General features: G+C 48.3%; 1 protein-coding gene across 1 annotated transcript in view; it reads right to left on the bottom strand.

Moving 5' to 3' along the window:
* Positions 1-17,225, bottom strand: part of GNG4 (G protein subunit gamma 4) — a 102,096-nt gene extending 84,871 nt beyond the window's left edge. Inside the window, exon 1 of the mRNA XM_064276696.1 lies at positions 17,157-17,225. The gene's annotated coding sequence lies outside the window, so the exon portion shown is untranslated. The remainder of the gene's footprint in view (positions 1-17,156) is intronic.
* Positions 17,226-17,778: the final 553 nt, after the last annotated feature.

The following is a 17,778-nucleotide window of genomic DNA, read 5'->3' on the forward strand; positions in this document are numbered from 1 at the left end:
GTTGTGTTCCCTGTCAGGGCAGTCATTGGTTGTAGCCAGGCACCATCTAGTTCTTCTGGTCTCAGGATGATGTAGTCTCTGGTTCATGTGGCCCTGTCTGTCTCTTGGGCTTGTAATTGCCTGTGTCCTTGGTGTTCTTCATTCTTCTTTGATCCAGGTGGGTTGAGACCAATTGATGCATCTTAGATGGCTGCTTGCTAGCGTTTAAGACCCCAGATGCCACACTTCAAAGTGGGATGCAGAATGTTTTCTTAATAGATTTTATTATGCCAGTTGACTTAGATGTCCCCTGAAACCATGGTCTCCAGACCCCTGCCCCTGCTACTCTGGCTTTCAAAGCATTCAGTTTATTCAGGCAACTTCTTTGCTTTTGGTTTAGTCCAATTGTGCTGACCTTCCCTGTATTGTGTGCTGTCTTTCCCTTCACCTAAAGTAGCTCTTATCTACTATCTAATTAGTGAGTGCTCCTCTCCCACTCCCTCTCCCTCCCCCATCTTGTAACGACAAAAGAATGTTTTCTTCTCAGTTTAAACTATTAAGTTCTTATAATAGTGGTCTTACACAATATTTGTCCTTTTGCAATTAATTTCACTCAGCATAATGCCTTCCAGGTTCCTCCATTTTATGAAAAGTTTCACAGATTCATCACTGTTCTTTATTGATGCATAGTATTCCATTGTGTGAATATACCATAATTTATTTATCCATTCATCCGTTGATGGGTGCCTTGGTTGCTTCCATGTTTTTGCTATTGTAAACAGTGCTGCAATAAACATGGGTGTGCATATATCTGTTTGTGTAAAGGCTCTTATTTCTCTAGGATATATTCCAAGGAGTGGGATTGCTGGGTCATATAGTAGTTCTATTTCTAGCTTTTTAAGGAAGCGCCAAATCATTTTCCAAAGTGGTTGTACCATTTGACATTCCCACCAGCAGTGTATAAGTGTTCCAATCTCTCCACAGCCTCTCTAACATTTAGTATTTTGTGTTTTGGATTAATGCCAGCCTTGTTGGAGTGAGATAAAATCTCACTGTAGTTTTGATCTGCATTTCTATAATGGCTGATGATCATGAACATTTCCTCATATATCTGTTAGCTACCTGAATGTCTTCTTTAGTGAAGTGTCTATCCGTATCTTTGGCCTTTTTTTAAATTGGGTTATTTGTCTTTTTGCATTTGAGTTTTTGCAGTGTCATGTAGAATTTAGAGATCAGGTGCTGATCAGAAATGTCATAGCTAAAAACTTTTTCCCAGTCTGTAGTAGTCTTTTTACTCTTTTGGTGAAGTCTTTGGATGAGCATAGGTGTTTGATTTTTAGGAGCTCCCAGTTATCTAGTTTTTCTTCTACGTTCTTTAAAATGTTTGTATACTGTTTATGCCATGTATTAGGGTTCCTAACATTGTCCCTATTTTTTCTTCCATGATCTTTACCATTTTAGATTTTATATTTAGGTCTTTGATCCATTTTGAGTTAGTTTTCGTGCAGGGAGTGAGGTATGGGTCTTGTTTCATTTTTTTGCAGATCGATATCCAGTTATGCCAGCACCATTTGTTAAACAGACTGTCTTTTCCCCATTTAACTGTTTTGGAGCCTTTGTCAAATGTCAGCTGCTCATATGTGGATGGATTTATGTCTGGATTCTCAATTCTGTTCCATTGGTCTATGTATCTGTTGTTGTATCAGTATTAGGCTGTTCTCACTACTGTGGCGGTATAATGGGTTCTAAAATCAGGTAAAGTAAGGCCTCCCACTTTGTTCTTCTTATTTATCCAGGGCCTCTTTCCCTTCCATATGAAATTGGTGATTTGTTTCTCCATCTCATTAAAGAATGTCCTTGGGATTTGGATTGGGATTGCATTAAATGTATAGATCGCTTTTGGTAGAATAGACATTTTTATAATGTTAAGTCTTCCTATCCATGAGCAAGGTATGTTCTTCCACTTAAGTCTCTTTTGGTTTCTTGCAGTTTTCTTATAGTTTTCTTTGTATAAGTTTTTTATATCTCTGGTAAGGTTTATTCCTAAGTATTTCATCTTCTTGGGGGCTACGGTAAGTGGCATTGATTTGGTGATTTCCTCTTCGATGTTCTTTTTGTTGGTGTAGAGGAATCCAACTGATTTTCGTATGTTTATCTTGTATCCCGATACTCTGCTGAACTCTTCTATTAGTTTCAGTAGTTTCCTCAGATAGTACTTTTAATATCTGTTGATTCAGATGATATAGTGATAAAAACTATGATTAATTTGGAAATATATTTAAATTCATTTTTATTTTATAAACTGCAAAGGCATCTAGGTACATTCGCAAATTAGCAGTCACAAACATGACATTCTGTACCCAGTCTACATAGGGTTCCTGGTGTGGACCTGGATTCAGAGCTCTCATGCAATAGTTCTGAGGCCTCAGGCTGGGGACCACCTTGAGGAAGTTGAAGGCAAGGAGAGAAGAGGTAACTTAACCATCTTTAACCAGTCAGTGGTCAAAAATTCTGGCAGCGTTCCTGTACTGCCAGGAAACACCCAGATAATAGCCAGGGACCCTTCCCCTCATATCCATCTGGATGATCCTGAGGGCCCCTTCCCCTCACTGAACAGCTGAGCTCAGACTGGGTGGGGAGAAACTGGCTCTCCATCTATTTATAGAGGGAGAATATCTGTGTTTCCTCTCTGTCTAACCTTGTACCCAATCCTTCTGTGGCCAGGCAGAGGGATCTGAGTTGCAGAAGTAGAAAGAGAAAGAGGCATTTTGCTTACTTCCAACGTGGGTTCTTAAAGCCCTCCTCAGGAAGAAGATTTGGATGGCAAAGCTTTTGATTTACATGAGAAGACTCGCCTATAAGACAAGGCTCTCAGAAAGCAAGGGTCCCAAAGGCAACTAGGAAGAGAACAGAGAAATGGCCAGGACTGACCTGTCACTGGGGCATCGGGATTGGGATGAGATAGGAAAGCAGGATAGGAGAACCCAGGGCCAGGGACCTGGGATCACATATAGAGGGAAGCAGTTAGTGCTGAGAAGCAGGCCTGCCCATCTCTTTGTTATCAGAGTGGGAGCCCAGGCCTATAGGGAGCTTGTGGCCATCTGGGCATGCCACCAGACCGAGGCCATGCTTTGCCAGGGCCTCCCGCCAGCAGACGGGGGCACAGCTGTGGATTCTCCGGCAGGACACCTCCCTGAGCAGACCCTCTCATGCCACGGTCCCAGGACTCTCATGAACCCCCTGAAGCAGAGGTGGTGGCGGTGTGGATGGCCCGGGATTTGTGTTTTTGCACTTCGGAAGGGCATGTCTGACCTGGAATGTGGTATCTTATTTTCTTGGAGGGGCGCTTGGGGGTCTTTTACCCCTTACGAGGCAATATGATACAATGGAAAAAGTGTGGAGATGAGGTGGAAGCCCGGAGTTTTCACCCTGGCTCTGCTGTAAACCTTGGCCAAATTATCACACTTGCCTGCCTCAGCTTCTCATTCAAAAACGGAGATCAAAACACCTGCCTCCCAGCATTCCTGTAAAGCTCAAGTGGACAGGGTATGTGGGTGCTCTCTGTAACCCACGAGCTGCTAATCGCATTGTTAATTATTGTCCCTTCGAAAGTCCAAGCACAGCCTGTAAAATCCCTGTAATATAAATGAAGCAGGCATACCAGGAACTTACTGTGCCTAATATATAATATATAAAAAATTTAAAAAAAAATTTTTTTTTTATATATCTATATTTTAATTTAAAAACATTGCCTAAAATATCCTCTGACTAACTTACCTCAGCCAAAGGAAGAGGGGTGGGGGATGCTTTATACTAAAGATCAAAAGAATGAGAATGAATAAAGGAGCTATGGAGTGAGAACAGATGTTTGGAAACAGGAAGATTTCAAATGTATAAAGGTTCTGCATGCAACCAGATGTCTGCCCTTAGCTACCTGATAATGGAGAGAAGAGAGAGAGATTTTTGTCCTCAAAGGGCCCAGTCTGCACCTGGGGTCCAATGGCTGGAGAGTGGGTTTGGGGAGTAGGCTCTGTCCTATGGCGCTCTTGGTCCGGCATTGCCTTGAGCAAGGTGACTAAGGAGCAAGGAAAATGCGTGAAGGCCACTCCCTCATCTTGACCAGGAAGGGCTTCGAGCCCCAGGCCCCTGCCCACCTCACCAGCCTCCACTCCTGCCTCTACCTGGACAAGCTCCAGCAGCCCTTGATGGCCACTCCTTAATCCCTTCTGGACAGGAGAGGTCCCTGGGTGGTGTAAACTGCTTGCATTTGACTATTAACCAAAAGGTTGGCGGTCTGAACCCACTCAAGGGCTCTGTGGCAGAAAGGCCTAGTGATCTGTTTCTGTAAAGACTACAGCAAAAAAAAAGATATGGAGCAGTTCTACTCTTTAACACATGCGTTGCCATGAGTTGGAACTGACTCAACAGCAAGGGGTTGGTTATTTGGTTTTAGGTACAAGAGACAGCAGAGAAGCGAGAGTGGGGTGAGTGCAGGATCTGGAACCAGATGGTTGAGTTTTGAATCCTGGATCTGCTACCTATTAGCTATAACTTTAACGCTCAGCTGCCAACCGAAAGGTTGAAGGTTTGAGTCCACCCAGAGGTATGTTGGAAGAAAGCCTGGCAATATACTTCCAAAAAATCAGCCACTGAAAACCCTATGGAGTGCAGTTCTACTCTGACACACATGGTGTCACCATGAGCTGGAATCAGCACCATGGCAACTGTTTTTTAATTTTTATTTTTAACTTTGGAACTGTTTTCTCTTCAGTAGCAAAATGGGGAGAATAATAGTTGTATTAGCTTCCTATTGCGGCTGTAACAATACAAATTTATTACCTTAAAGTTCTGGAGGTCAATGTTCAAGATGGGTCTCACTGGGGCGAAATCAAGGTGTCGGAAGGGTTGCCAGTGGAGGCTCTAGAGGAGAATCCATTTCTTTGCCTTTTCTAGCTTCCGAAGGCCTCTTGCATCCCTTGGCTTGTGGCCGCTGCCTCCATCTTCCAAGCCAGCAGCATAACATCTTCCAGTCTCTCTCTAACCTTGACTCCTGCCTCTCTCTTTCACTTATAAGGACCCTGCAATTACATTGGGCCCACCCAGATAATCCAGGATAATCTTCCCATCTCAAGATCCTTAGCCTAATTACACTTGCAAAGTCCCCTTTGCCACGTAAGGTGGAATTCACAGGTTCTGGGATTCAGACACAAATATCTTCACGTGTGTTCATTGTTGTTGTTAGGTGTTGTCAGGTTGGTTCCGACCCATAGTGATCCTATGCACAACAGAACAAAACACTGTCCAGTCCTGTACCATCCTCACAATTGCAGTTATGCTTGAGCCCATGTTTGCAGCCGCTGTGTCAATCCATCTCATTGAGGGTCGTGTGTGTTTGAAGGGGCATTATTTTGCCTACCACAATAGTTGTGAGGAATAAATAGTTAATATAGCACAGCATTTGGAGTCTGGCATGTAGGAAGCCCTTAATACACGTTGGCTGTTGTTATTTTCTCAAGCAGAACTATCAGCATGGAACTCCTTTACCACCTGCTGGGCCCTGTCCAACCATTTCATCTGGCCAAATCCGGAGACCTCCTTCAAGAAGCCTTCCTGGCCCTTCTGGGTGGGTTTGATGTCCAGTCGTGCTCAGGTGGGACTGTTCCTGATTCTATGTTGTGTTATAATTATCTGTCTCACTTACAGATTTTGAATCCTTCAAAACCAGGGACCACATTTTACTCATCTCTGGCACATGACACAGAGGAGCACGAAAACATTTAATCAGTGAGTTATAGTCCTTCCTGACTCCTTGGCAAACATGGTGAATTAGCGTGCAGCGGGCCAACCCATCATGGGAGCAGACCATCGTGTTCCCTATACCTACTGGGTACCAGGTCTGTGTAGGCCGCTGCCTGCAGGAAGGGGGCTGGTGGGGAGGCCTCTATCTTGAGGTTATTATGCCCTGAACAGGGGGACAGTGATGGTTCAGAGGCAGAAATCTCCCCTTCTATGAGGGAGACTGGGCTCGATTCTGGCCAATGCACCTCATGTGCAGCCACCACCCATCTGCCAGTGGAGGTTGTGTGTTGCTATGATGCTGAACGAGTTTCAGTGGAGCTTCCAGACTAAGACAAACTAGGAAGAAAGGCCTGGTGATCTAATTCCAAAAAATTAAGCACTGAAAACCCTATGAATAGCACATCACCCTGGGGGCAAGGACTAGAAATAGGCAGGAGGGGACAGGAAAGCTGGTGATAGGGAACCCAAGGTCAAGAAGGGAGAGTGTTGACATGTCGTGGGGTTGGTAACCAAAGTCACAAAACAATATGTGTACTGAATGTTTACTAAGGAACTAGTTTGTTCTGTAAGCCTCCATCTAAAGTACAATAATAAAAATAAATAAATAAACAAAAAAAACCAAACTCATTGCCCTCAAGTTGATTCTGACTCATAGAGGCCCATTAGCTGAAACAGCTACCAAAAAATTCATATTCCCTTACTCTGCACATTACTTCCTGGTAACTTACTCATTTTAACAATCAATTATGAATAAAATGCTACCAGACTAGAAGTAGTACACCAACAAAGAGTTAGGTGTAACAGCTGTAAAGGAGGCAAAATCTGACATTGTTGATATGGAGAAAGTGACCAAATGCTGAAAATCACAATTTCTTACTTCACCCTCTTATAAGAAATGTTCATAGCAAAGGTTCAATGACACTGGTTTTAAACCAAACTCATTGGGAAAAAAATACATTAAAAAAAAAAAGAAAAAGAAAACCCTATGGATCACAGTGGTCCAATCCACGGTGGATCACGGGGATGGTACAGGATTGGGCAGCATTTCATTGCGTTGTGCATGGGATCGTCCTAAGTCAGAGGTGACTCGATAGCAGCGAACAACAACATGCCCTGAACTCAGGCGCTTCCTTCAGGGAGAGTAGCTGGTTCCCCTGCAGAGGAGGTGCCCCCGCATCAAAGGCAGGGAAGGTGGCGAATACATTCTGCCTGGACAGGGGACCTGGTGTCCAGTGGGCGTTCCCAGCCCCACTGCATTTACCGGCTGTCCCTGCCTCCGAGTGTTCCCTCGTGGCTCCACAAGCGATGCTTAAGCATGTTGGGGGTCATGAGATGCAGGAAGAAGGACCCACAGCAAACATCGGGTTCAGTGGTTCTCAAACCTCATGGTTTTAAAGCTCAAACACAGATTCCCAGGTCCAAGCCCAGACCTTCTGATCAGGATGTCCCAGAGGGAGGCCCTGGAAGCTGTATTTCTGAAAACTGCCAAGTGATTCTGACATACAGCCAGGTTTGGGAACCGATGAAGGTTCTACCCTTGAATTTACAGGTAAACTGTGCTATAAGTAAACGGCACCCAGAACAGTTGTGTAAAACACACATGAAAAGGTAGGTCAGTGCAGTCCCTCATCAGGCAAACTTACCGTCAGCCCGCCGGGCCACGCACAGGGAGAATATGTCAAGGGTTCTTCCCAAGTTGCATGCTCTGCTCCACCAGAGTCCACAGGTGGGTGCAGCTGAGGAGCCACCCTGAACTCTGTTTAACGCCCCCCAGACCTGGAGTATGTGTGGGTCTTTGATCCAGGCGCTCTAGGGCACCCCAGGCTCTAGGAATCACACTCCCCCTTTGACCAGGGAGCAGCCTCTCCTTCTTCTGAGCCGGGTGCCTGGCAGGTCACCACTCTCAGTCCATCAGCTTTGTATCTGGATGGGTGCGGGGCATCCACGAAACAGGCTTAGAAGAGGCCCATTTTGGAGTAAGAAAGAACGCTCTCTCACGTATTATTTGGCTAAAAGAGTCTCTGATTTTCCTCTTCCTTGAGTTCTAGTCCCATCGGTTAATGTAATCGGTTGCCGTTGAGTCGACTCTGACTTATCGCAACCCCAGGTGTGTCAGAGTAGAACTGTGCTCCACACGGTTTTCAGTGGCTGATTTTCCAGGGGTAGATCGCCAGGCTTTCTTCCAAGGTGCCTCTGGGTGGACTCGAACCTCCAACCTTTTGGCTGGTAGCCAAGCGCATTAACCATTTGCACTAATGTAGTTTCCTTTATGCTAGAGGTGGGATGGGAGGACACTGAGGGGGAACAAAAATAGGAAAACAGCTGGGCACAAAATAATCTGTGGATCCACCAACATCTTCACCTGCTTCTGTCTTCCAGCTCCACGCCTATCAGATAAGTTCACTTGGGTAGTAAGCTTAATGTTGGATTGATATAGTAAGACCTTCTATGTCCACCCTACTTGAAATTTGTAAATCCCTGCCTGGCACTCCCTATTTCCTGTCCTCTTTTATCTTTCTCTAAGCAATTACTACATTTTAAGATGCTTATTTATTTATTTATTTATTTGAATCACTTTTGATATCCTTACTTATTTTTACTGGTCTGATCCCTCCTCTATCTAAAACATAAATTCTCTGAAGGCAGAGATTTTTGTTTACCCCCTTTCCTCCCTGCTTTTTATTCATGGCTTTTTTCCTAGAACTCAGAAAGTAGAGTGAGAGAAACCAACAGCAGAGAGAGAGCGAGGAGCTGTGAGGAATGAGAGAACAACACTGGGATGTGTTTCACAGCTAACAACAGAGGCCCAAGGAGAAGGCAGGGTAGGAAGCAACAAGGCAAGGCCGCGCTCAGGCCTCTGGGCCTGGGCCAATGTGCAGGGCTGTTTTAGGTGTGTTGCTATGGTTACCTTGTGCAGGGCACAGCCCAGCCCTCCTGGATGGAAAGGGGCAACCAGGAGGTTTGGGTAAAACATGAAACCAAAGCTCGCCCTTGGACAGAAACACAGACATGCCAAAGTGAATATGCTGTAACTCCCTGACGTCAGCACTCGTTAAGAAACTGGTGCTAGTACAATAAGATCAAGTCGTAAACATGAGGGGACAAAGAAATCATAAACGAGAGGCAGAGCTGCCACTGCTTGAGCACAGAAAGAGTGAGTCATCCAGGAAAACGTGGCAGCAGCGGGTGTGCCGTTGTTTCAAAAGACTGACGAAATGAGCAGCTGAGGGGCCTGCTGGCCAGATGGGTCCCTGTAAAGGCAATTCAATATAGGAAAACACCTGCATTAGAAATAGCGTGTGTTTTACAGAAGAGTTTTTATTTTGCCACAAAATTCATATATGTTTTTTGAAGCGTGGGCCTCCCTCCTTCACTTAGTACGCCGGGGATCTCCCTGGGCAATCTCATCCGCTCCCAGCTCCACCCAGGCTCCAGTGACTCCCAGCCTCTGCTCCAGCCAGACCTGTGCTCAGCCACCGATGCACGCTGCACCTGGTGTCCTCAGTCACCTCCTCACTTGGCAAATCCTACACACTCTCTCTCTGAGGGCAGTGGTGGTCCAGTGGTTAAAATTCTGGCCTCCCATGCAGGAGACCCAGGTTTGATTCCTGGTCAATGCACCTCAAGTGTAGCCACCAACCATCTGTCAGTGGAAGCTTGTGTGTTGCTATGATGCTGAACAAATTTTAGAGGAGCTTCCAGCCTAAGACAGACCAGGAAGAAAGCCCTGGTGACTGACTTCCAAAAATCAGCCACTGGAAATCCCACAGGTCACAGCGGTCCAATCCGCATCATAGGGATGTGCAGGACCAGGCAGCCTTCCGTCCCAAATCCGCATCATGGGGATGTGCAGGACCAGGCAGCCGTCCGTCCCATTGTGCGTGGGGCTGCCATGTGTTGGGGGCCAACTCAACAGCAACTAACCACATACTCTCTCCACTTGCCCATTTTGCTCCTTCTCTTCCATTCACGAAACCAGGTGATGTTGGGCCTCTCCATCCTAGCACCCAAACTGGAAACCCTGGAATCCTCTCCTCTTCCCTCCACTTCTGAGGCCGGGGCCTGAGCATTCTGGGGTGCTTCTCTAGCCTCATTCCTCGAACTTGTTCCTCACACTTGTCACAGCCAGCGAGCCACACACAGGATCCACTAAGCCCTGCTCCTGCCTAAGAACTGCCCTGCATCCCCCATTCTTTATGGAATAAACTCCTCCATGTGTCACTCAAGGTTCTTTATAACCTGGCTACCATCTGCCTTTTCTGCTCCACCTCTGCCCTTTCACAACTCTGTGTCTTTGCACCTGCTGCTCCCTCTGCCTGGCAAGCCCTGTCTCATTGGTCTTGCTGGAAAACTCCTACACGGCTTTACCTAGGGCCAGCTCAAAACACGACCCCCTGTACAGACCTCTTCTGGAAGAATTAATGGTCCCAGTACCTTTGCTCCCATGGTGCTTTAAACAGGTCTATCTTAGCTCTAATCCAGGGTTAGATAAACTGTTTTCACACATTATGAGTTCTTTGGAGGGCAAGACTGTACCTTCTCCATCTTCAAATCACGAGTGCCTAAAGTATCTGGTACATACACTGCAGGTGCCTGACACATGTTTGGCAATCAAGTCTTACAAACATAAGATTTACAGGCAGTCTTTTAGGAACACATCTACTGCCTACAGCAAAATTAAACCAGTTGCCCTCAAGTGGACTCCAACTCATGGTGAACCCACGTGTGTCAGAATAGAACTGTGCTCCATAGGGTTTTCGGTGGCTGATTTTCTGGAAGTAGATCACCAGGCCTTTCTTCCAAGGCACCTCCAAACTTTAGGTTAGCAGCAGAGCACATTAACCATTTGCACCACCCAGGGATTCCTACAGCAAAATACAGGTATTGAAAAATCTTCCCAGAGTTTCCACCAATTAAAACGAGCACGGCTTGGAGCAATAATGCACAGGAAAACTAGAGAGAGGCTCCCAAAGCCTGGGGCTTGATGACCAAGGTTGGTAACAGTGAGGATCTGCAGAACATGTGATGATAAGTCCCATCACAGAAAATTTCTGTTTAATAAAAACGTGCCTGGGGCCAGGGCAATGATCGACTCACTTCAGACACTATTGGCTATCACACCTTCTAGCACAAGAAGAGGGTTTGGAGACAAACTGGGAATTCATAGGAATCTGACCCTTCAAAGAGCATCGTGAACAGGGGTCACAGGAGCTGGCCCACCAGGTGCAGGACACGCATTTATGTCACGCCTCTTTTTTTCTTTGTAACAGCTTTGAGATGCAAGGAGGTGAAGGGGAGACAGCCACGGGCACACTGACCAGAGGCTCTACGAGCAGACTGAGGAAGCCCTGGGAGCTCAGGCAAGGCAGCCAGAGAAGACATGATGTCAAGAGACCAACCAAGGGGAAGAGAATAGTGGTGAAACACCAAGTCCCACCAGTCATTCAGAGAGACACCACTGGCTGATGGGGTAAAGCCATTCAGAGACAGGGACAGGGTGGGGGACCAGAGAAGAGGTCTACCTAGGTACCCAGAAGGTTTAGCTAAGCAAAGGGCAGTGAGGAGGTACTGGCATCTTCCTTAAGGCTCCAGTGACCCTTTCTCTATTAGGTGAAACTCGGTTCAAGAGAGAAGTGTGTGATGGTGATGAAGGCCAATTTATGTATTGATGTCTCACACTGCTCCAGAGGGAATTCAGGGCTGACATCACTGTCAGTTTCCTTTTGTTCTTTCCTTTGAGGCTCAACCCTTTGGGGTTCTCCATTTGTGTTCCACCATCACCCCTTCTCTGCAATACTCCAACCCACCACTGCCCTCGTAGCGTAAGAGGCCTGGCTGTTCCTATCTTTACATTCCCATAACATCTGCTTCTCCGTTTATGCCGCTAAACACACCCATTACAGACTAGGTAAATCTGGCCTCCTTCATTAGGCTGCAGACTCCCTCGTCTGCTTGGTGCCACAGGTGCCAGGGGAGGAAATGAGCACCAAGGGGCTGCTGCAGCCTGTGGGTTGTAAGTGAGGTTAACTGGGGCACAGAGGAAACAGAATTTCCCCAGGATTGCTAAGCAGGGACTAAAACCAAATAGGGATTGACTCACAATGCTTTTGCCACAGGCTATGGACTCCAGACTTAGTGAAAAACCGGACTGCTGGAAATTTCCTTTCAGGGTGTGCACCACTCATGTATTCCAGGGCAACGGGGCTGGACAGACGCCTCCCCAAATCAGGCCAGAAAAACACTCCTGAGGGAGCACCAGTCTTGTGTATGTCTGGACCCTCATAAAGAGAAAGAAAGACCAGAAGGTCCTGCTGATAAGGAGGGGGACCTGCAGAGCAGGTGCTCAGTCTGTGAGCCCTGGGCTGCCAGAATATCTGACCACAGAGGGTGCGGGGAGGTACACCAATGATCCAACTCGGGCATATAAAGTGGTTACTGGAGCCCTGGTGGTGCAGTGGTTAAGAGCTTGGCTGCTAACCGGAAGGTCGGCAGTTCGAATTCACCAGCCACTCCTTGGAAATTCTAAGGGGGGCAGTTCTACTCTGTCCTATAGGGTCGCTACGAGTTGGAATTGACTGGATTGCAATGGGTTTGGGTTTGGGTTTTTGGCTGGTTGCCTGATCTGGGGTGAGGCAGAGCCTGCTGCATGGGGAGGGCGTAGCATGGTCAGCAAATACGGCTGAGCCCGCCTGGACTGCTGCCAGTTCTCTGCCTCCAAGAGCCTGACCCCTGGGAAGACAGAGACCACCACTGTTTGCCTTCCTGTCCCTTTGCCTTCCTGTCCATGCCTCTCCAACAGTGTGCCCAGAACTGCGCCACCCGGCCCAGCAGGGCCAGCACGGAGAATGCCCTGACTCCACAGCCGGCCTGCAGCAATCTCCCTAAACTGCTTTGCTTCCTACTCCATCCCCCCCCCCCCCACCATGTTCTCTTGCTCTCACTCCTTACTGTTTTCTAATCCCATTTCTCCTACTTGGACCTTCACACCTGAGCACGGTTTTGGTAGAAATTTCTCAGTTTTACATATTTGTGTGACTGAACACTGGAGGAAGTAAATGCAGTTGAATGTGGGTGGGGCCGCATCGATTTTTCATTTTAACACCCTTTAATATAGTTGTAAAGGTGCTCTAATAATAATTTTTAGAAGAATTAAACATGGTTCCCTCCTTTCTATTCCTATCATGCTGCCCTTTCCTGGTGATGCCTGTGGGGAGGGGTGGGCGAGAAGGCGACCACGGCTGTAAATCAGCGCCCAGGGTGCGCTAACAGAGACTAGTGAGAAAGGCATAAAAGAGCAGTTAGCCCAGCTAACGGCCCACAGGCTGTTGCTCTGCGTTCTGCACATGTCCATGGGGAGGAGAAACAATTACCCAGACCCCACAGGGACACCTGAAGCATTCCTTCTCTCTCTGGGGCATTTCCGGCCTCACAGCAATATCCCACTGGAGAGAGCTAACCCAGCAGCTCCGGGAGAAATGATGTTAGAAACCTAAGAAGAAAGAGGGATGACTCTTCTCTTTTGAAAAGGTGCCTGTGCCCAGTCCCTGGTGTGGGTTTTTACACAGTTCTTCTGATTTCTTCTCTTTCTTATGTCTTGATTACCTCTACTTGTTATTTGAAGATCGTTTTTCTTGGTTAAGGTCCCTGACTGCCCTGACTACTAATCAAAAGGTTGGTGGTTCAAATCCACCTAGCAGTGCTGCAGAAGAAAGTCCTGGTAATCTGCTGCCATAAAAATTACAGCCAAGAAAACCCTATGGGGGCAGTTCTACTCTGTAACACATGGGGCTGCCATCCGTTGGGATTCATTCGATGGCAGCAGGTTCGGTTTTGGTTTTCTTCCCTTGGTTAGTTAAGAAAACCACTACTCGTTGCTGTTGAGTCGATTCCGACTCATAGTGACCCTATAGGATAGAGCAGAACTGCCCTATAAGGTTTCCAAGGAGTGGCTGCTGGATTCGAACTGCCAACTTTTGGTTAGCAGCCAAGCTCTTAACCTCTGCACTACCAGGGCTCTAAGAAAACCATTGCCACCCATCAAACACTCTGCCAGAACACTGCTGGACAGAGAGGTCACCAGAAGTCACCACTGTTGTTGCAGGTATCACGCAGGGGTGAAATGGGATCATCCACACAACAGGGTCTAATCCAGAGCCTGGCAACAAGGGCCTGTGAACTGAGGCTCCCAACCTCGTAGGTGGGGCCTTTGGCGACTTGTCTTTAGACTCCTGGGAACCCCAGGACCGTAGGGACGAATGCATTCTAAACAAGTACATAGACTGCCTACACCGTGGACACCCAGGGTCCATTCCACAATAAACACAAAGTCTCTCAACAAGCCTGCGCCCCACCAACTGCACAGGACCTGCCATTTTGTCTGCCAGGTTCCAGCCAGGAAAACCGGTTGCACACCAGCTGCCATTTGACCTAACAAAAGCTCACTAATAATTAGTGATTTGGAATGCCCCAGTTAGCTGACTGAATTGATCTTTTTTGTGTAGCCACTGTTTCCTCTGCGGCAATTTTTCCTCTCAGCAGTATTTTTTTTTTGCCTCTATTTCCTTCACCTAAATTGAAATTTTACTTGCATGTTCACTTCTGATCTTTTATTTCAGGTCTTTGGTTTAGTCTTCATACGCTTTTAACCAGTTACCCCTTTCAGTAGTACTACAAGAATTTCTATACTATAATTAATATTTTTCCCTTACACTCAACTTCTCTAACTTTCATTTAAAAACCCTTGCTAGCCAATGTTGATGGAGTATTTCTGTTTGAAGTATTTTTAGTATATTAAACAAATTAAACTTTGGTTTCTGTTTAACTGACTAAATCATCTCTCTACCTGAATAATAAAAGCCCTTTGTGCCTGAGTAAGTCTAGTGTGAATAAAAATAATAAAAAGGAAAATCAGCAGTATTAGGTAACTGTGCATGCTCGTAAAAGTGCTCTGAGAACAAATCAGGTAATATTTGAAAGAAATTGTTTCAAAATTCCACGAAGAAAAAGGAAATCTGCTGACATGCATCACTAGGCATCCTCCCTCTTCAAAAAGAGACAAGCAAAGAAAAATGCAATAGTGAGATGTGGCTATAAGTAAACGAGAAAGATTTGTCTGTTGTAGGCTACAATCTTCTCTCAGCCATTTAGCTTACTCGGAAAGCGGTGGTCAAGTGGTGTGTGCGTGTGTGTAGCATTATACACCATCGCTCCTGGTCTCAAATGTTTCTGTCCATCTGAAACAGCTACGAGGCACTTGCTCCCCAGGGACCAAGGGGGAGGACAGCATTCCTGTGTTCCCACCTGGTGCTCTACCATTTCAAAGAATGCAATGAGACTTGGGAAGCTTCGAAGACTGTTAGTTTTGTTTTAAACACCATAAAATGAATATGGAGAAAGCTTCTTTCAGGTTTCTTCAGAGTACACTTGCATGAGGAAAGTCAAAGGTAACTGCCCAGCCAATTGCGGGACTATTGGGAACGACCCCTGGCTGCCCTATGTCTTGGCTGGCCTAGCCATCTTCACAGGCTGCCATCTTCAGCCATCTTGGGCACTTTTACGTTAGAGTCTGAGGGCTGGAGCAGTGTGTGGGTGAAGGAGCTAACGGGAAATCCCTGGTCCTAAACAGTCATTTCAGCCTAATAACCTCATGGTGAGGCTGCTCATTACCTATCAAAGCATCACAATAAACCCTGTATTTACATGAGCACTTCCTGTTTAGTAAGTGGCATATTCATCATGTATCATGATTGATAATTAAGCCAACCCCACATTTTAAAAATAATTCATATTTTAAATGTACCATGTCTCATTTCTCAGGACTGTAAGGTGCTTTCCACTGGTCACCTCAGTTAGCCTCCTGCAGGGAACAGGGTCAGATCAGATGTCGGTGTGTCTCCCTCCCTCCGCCCCCCCCAAAAAAAATCAGGACAAGGAGTTGCCAAAAGAATCAAGGGGGCTAGTCACAGAGCTCAGGTTCCCTCACTTTCGCTGTTGGAAGCATCAAGCCTCACTCATGAACAGATGATTGGGCTGACACGTCTTAATGGGGAAACAACACAGGCGCAGCCTAGGAGGCCTTTGGCTCTGGCTGAAAAGCCCAACCCTGCGCCAGACAGCCGGTTACAATCCTGGGCGGTGACGCAAAGAGAAGAAAATCGGCAGACGGGCAGCTGGGGGAGAGGGTGGGAGACCCGGTATCCAGGATCCACTTTATCGCTTGATCAACCTTCAGCATTTCTGAGTTGCCTAACACCCGAGGCCAAAATGCGCGAGAATAAGCAAACGCTTCTAAATTAAAATTTGTTTTTCAGCTACATCTCTGACCCCCACTCACCCTCCCTTCATCATTATTTTTCGAGGCAATTAAACAATTAAACCAAAGGTTCCTCAATTCTGGTGGGTGCGCGCGCTGTGAGCGCAGTACATTTCAGCACCAGCCTCGGGGACAGAGACGCCATTGTTAGGTTGCTGTTAGGTGCCGTCGAGTCGTTCGGACTCAAAGCGACCTTATGTACAACAGAACGAAACACCGCCCCGTCCTGCGCCATCCTCACAATCGTTGCTATGTTTGAGCCCATAAAGGAGGGGAGAAAAAACCCAAACCCTTGCCTTTTCGTCCACTGTCACCACTAGAATCGCTCCCGAGGCAGGTGTCCCGGGGTGCTGGGGAATCAAGAGGGCTTCTATAGGCACTCACCCAAAACATTTCCCAAATAAAACGACCAACTAGCCACTCCACCTCTTTTCATTAAGGTCCTCCTCAGCGCGGAACGTCCCTGCCGGGGAAACAGCAAATGCTCCGCGACCTACACATGAAAAAGTGGTCCCCCAGGAGCCTCCCATTGCCTCAAGCCAGAGAGATCAGAAGACCCCGGTCCCCAGGAGACCCTCCAACTGTTCCCCATGGGTTGTCTAAAACTCTCCTTGGGCAGGCTTTCCCAAGGCTTGGTGGGGAGGTGGGGGGGGTCCCGGTGGCGGAGCGCCCGGAGGAGCCCTGCACTCGCCGGCGCGAGTCCCTCGGGTCGCAGACGCCCAACGAACGCACGCATCGGCTTCTGCTTACCTGCGCGGGCGCCGCCAGGCGAAGCGAATGCCCAGATAATTACATGTATTTTTTCCGCGTGTTCCCGCTTAGATCTTGACGACAACACAAGCCACACAACCCATTTTCTAGTTCCAAAGACTTTCCAGCCCGAGTTTCCTTTTGTGCCGGATAGCCCCGGGATCGGTGGGGCGAGGGGCTGCGCTGTCCGCACAGACAAACTCAGTCCGGCTTCGCCTCTTTTCTCTCGGACCGCGGCTCCCCGAGCGGGGTCCCCCTCCGTGCCCGGGCTCCCCCGCCCCCTGGGCCCCGACCCCGAGGGGCTGCGCCCACTTACCGGAGCCGGGCGCCGGGCGCTGCAGGCAAGGAGAGCCGGCCGCGGGCGCCGCTCACACGCGGGCTTTGTCTCCGGCGCAGTCCACGCGGGGGGCGGCCAGGCCCAGTGGCATCGCTCTGGATCCGGGCGCGGCGGCGGCGGCGGCGGCGGCGCGCGAGCGGGCGGGGCCGCGGGGCTTCCCCGGCGCCGGGTAGTCCAGCTCGGCCGCGCTCGGCGCCAGACGGGCTCGCCATGGAAACGCGCGCCCCGCGCTCGGCCGCCGCCCCGCCCCCCGCTCTGGGCAGGGGCGCCGAGGGGGGAAAGACTCCGAGCGGGTAGGGGCGAGGCTGCCGAGCCCACTCCTCGCCCAGCTCGGCTGCCCCGCTTGAGAATGAAATCCACCCCCAAGCAAGAGCAGTGGTGTTTTCAAATCTCCCTCGGCCGCCCGGAGGAGTAGGGGCCACGCCCGGCCCGGGTAGGGAGCGGTGACCCCTCGACCCCCGCCTCCATTACTCCAAGTTGGTCGCGCCCACTCGGCAGCGGGGTCTCGCCCTGCGCGCGGGAGGGGCCGGGAAATCCCGCCCGCCGCCGTCACTGGTGCGTCATCGGGGCTCCGGCTCCCGGGCTCCGCGCCCTCCCCCGC

The sequence above is a fragment of the Loxodonta africana genome, chromosome 25 (assembly GCF_030014295.1).
Source record: "Loxodonta africana isolate mLoxAfr1 chromosome 25, mLoxAfr1.hap2, whole genome shotgun sequence".
Lineage (NCBI taxonomy): Eukaryota > Metazoa > Chordata > Mammalia > Proboscidea > Elephantidae > Loxodonta > Loxodonta africana.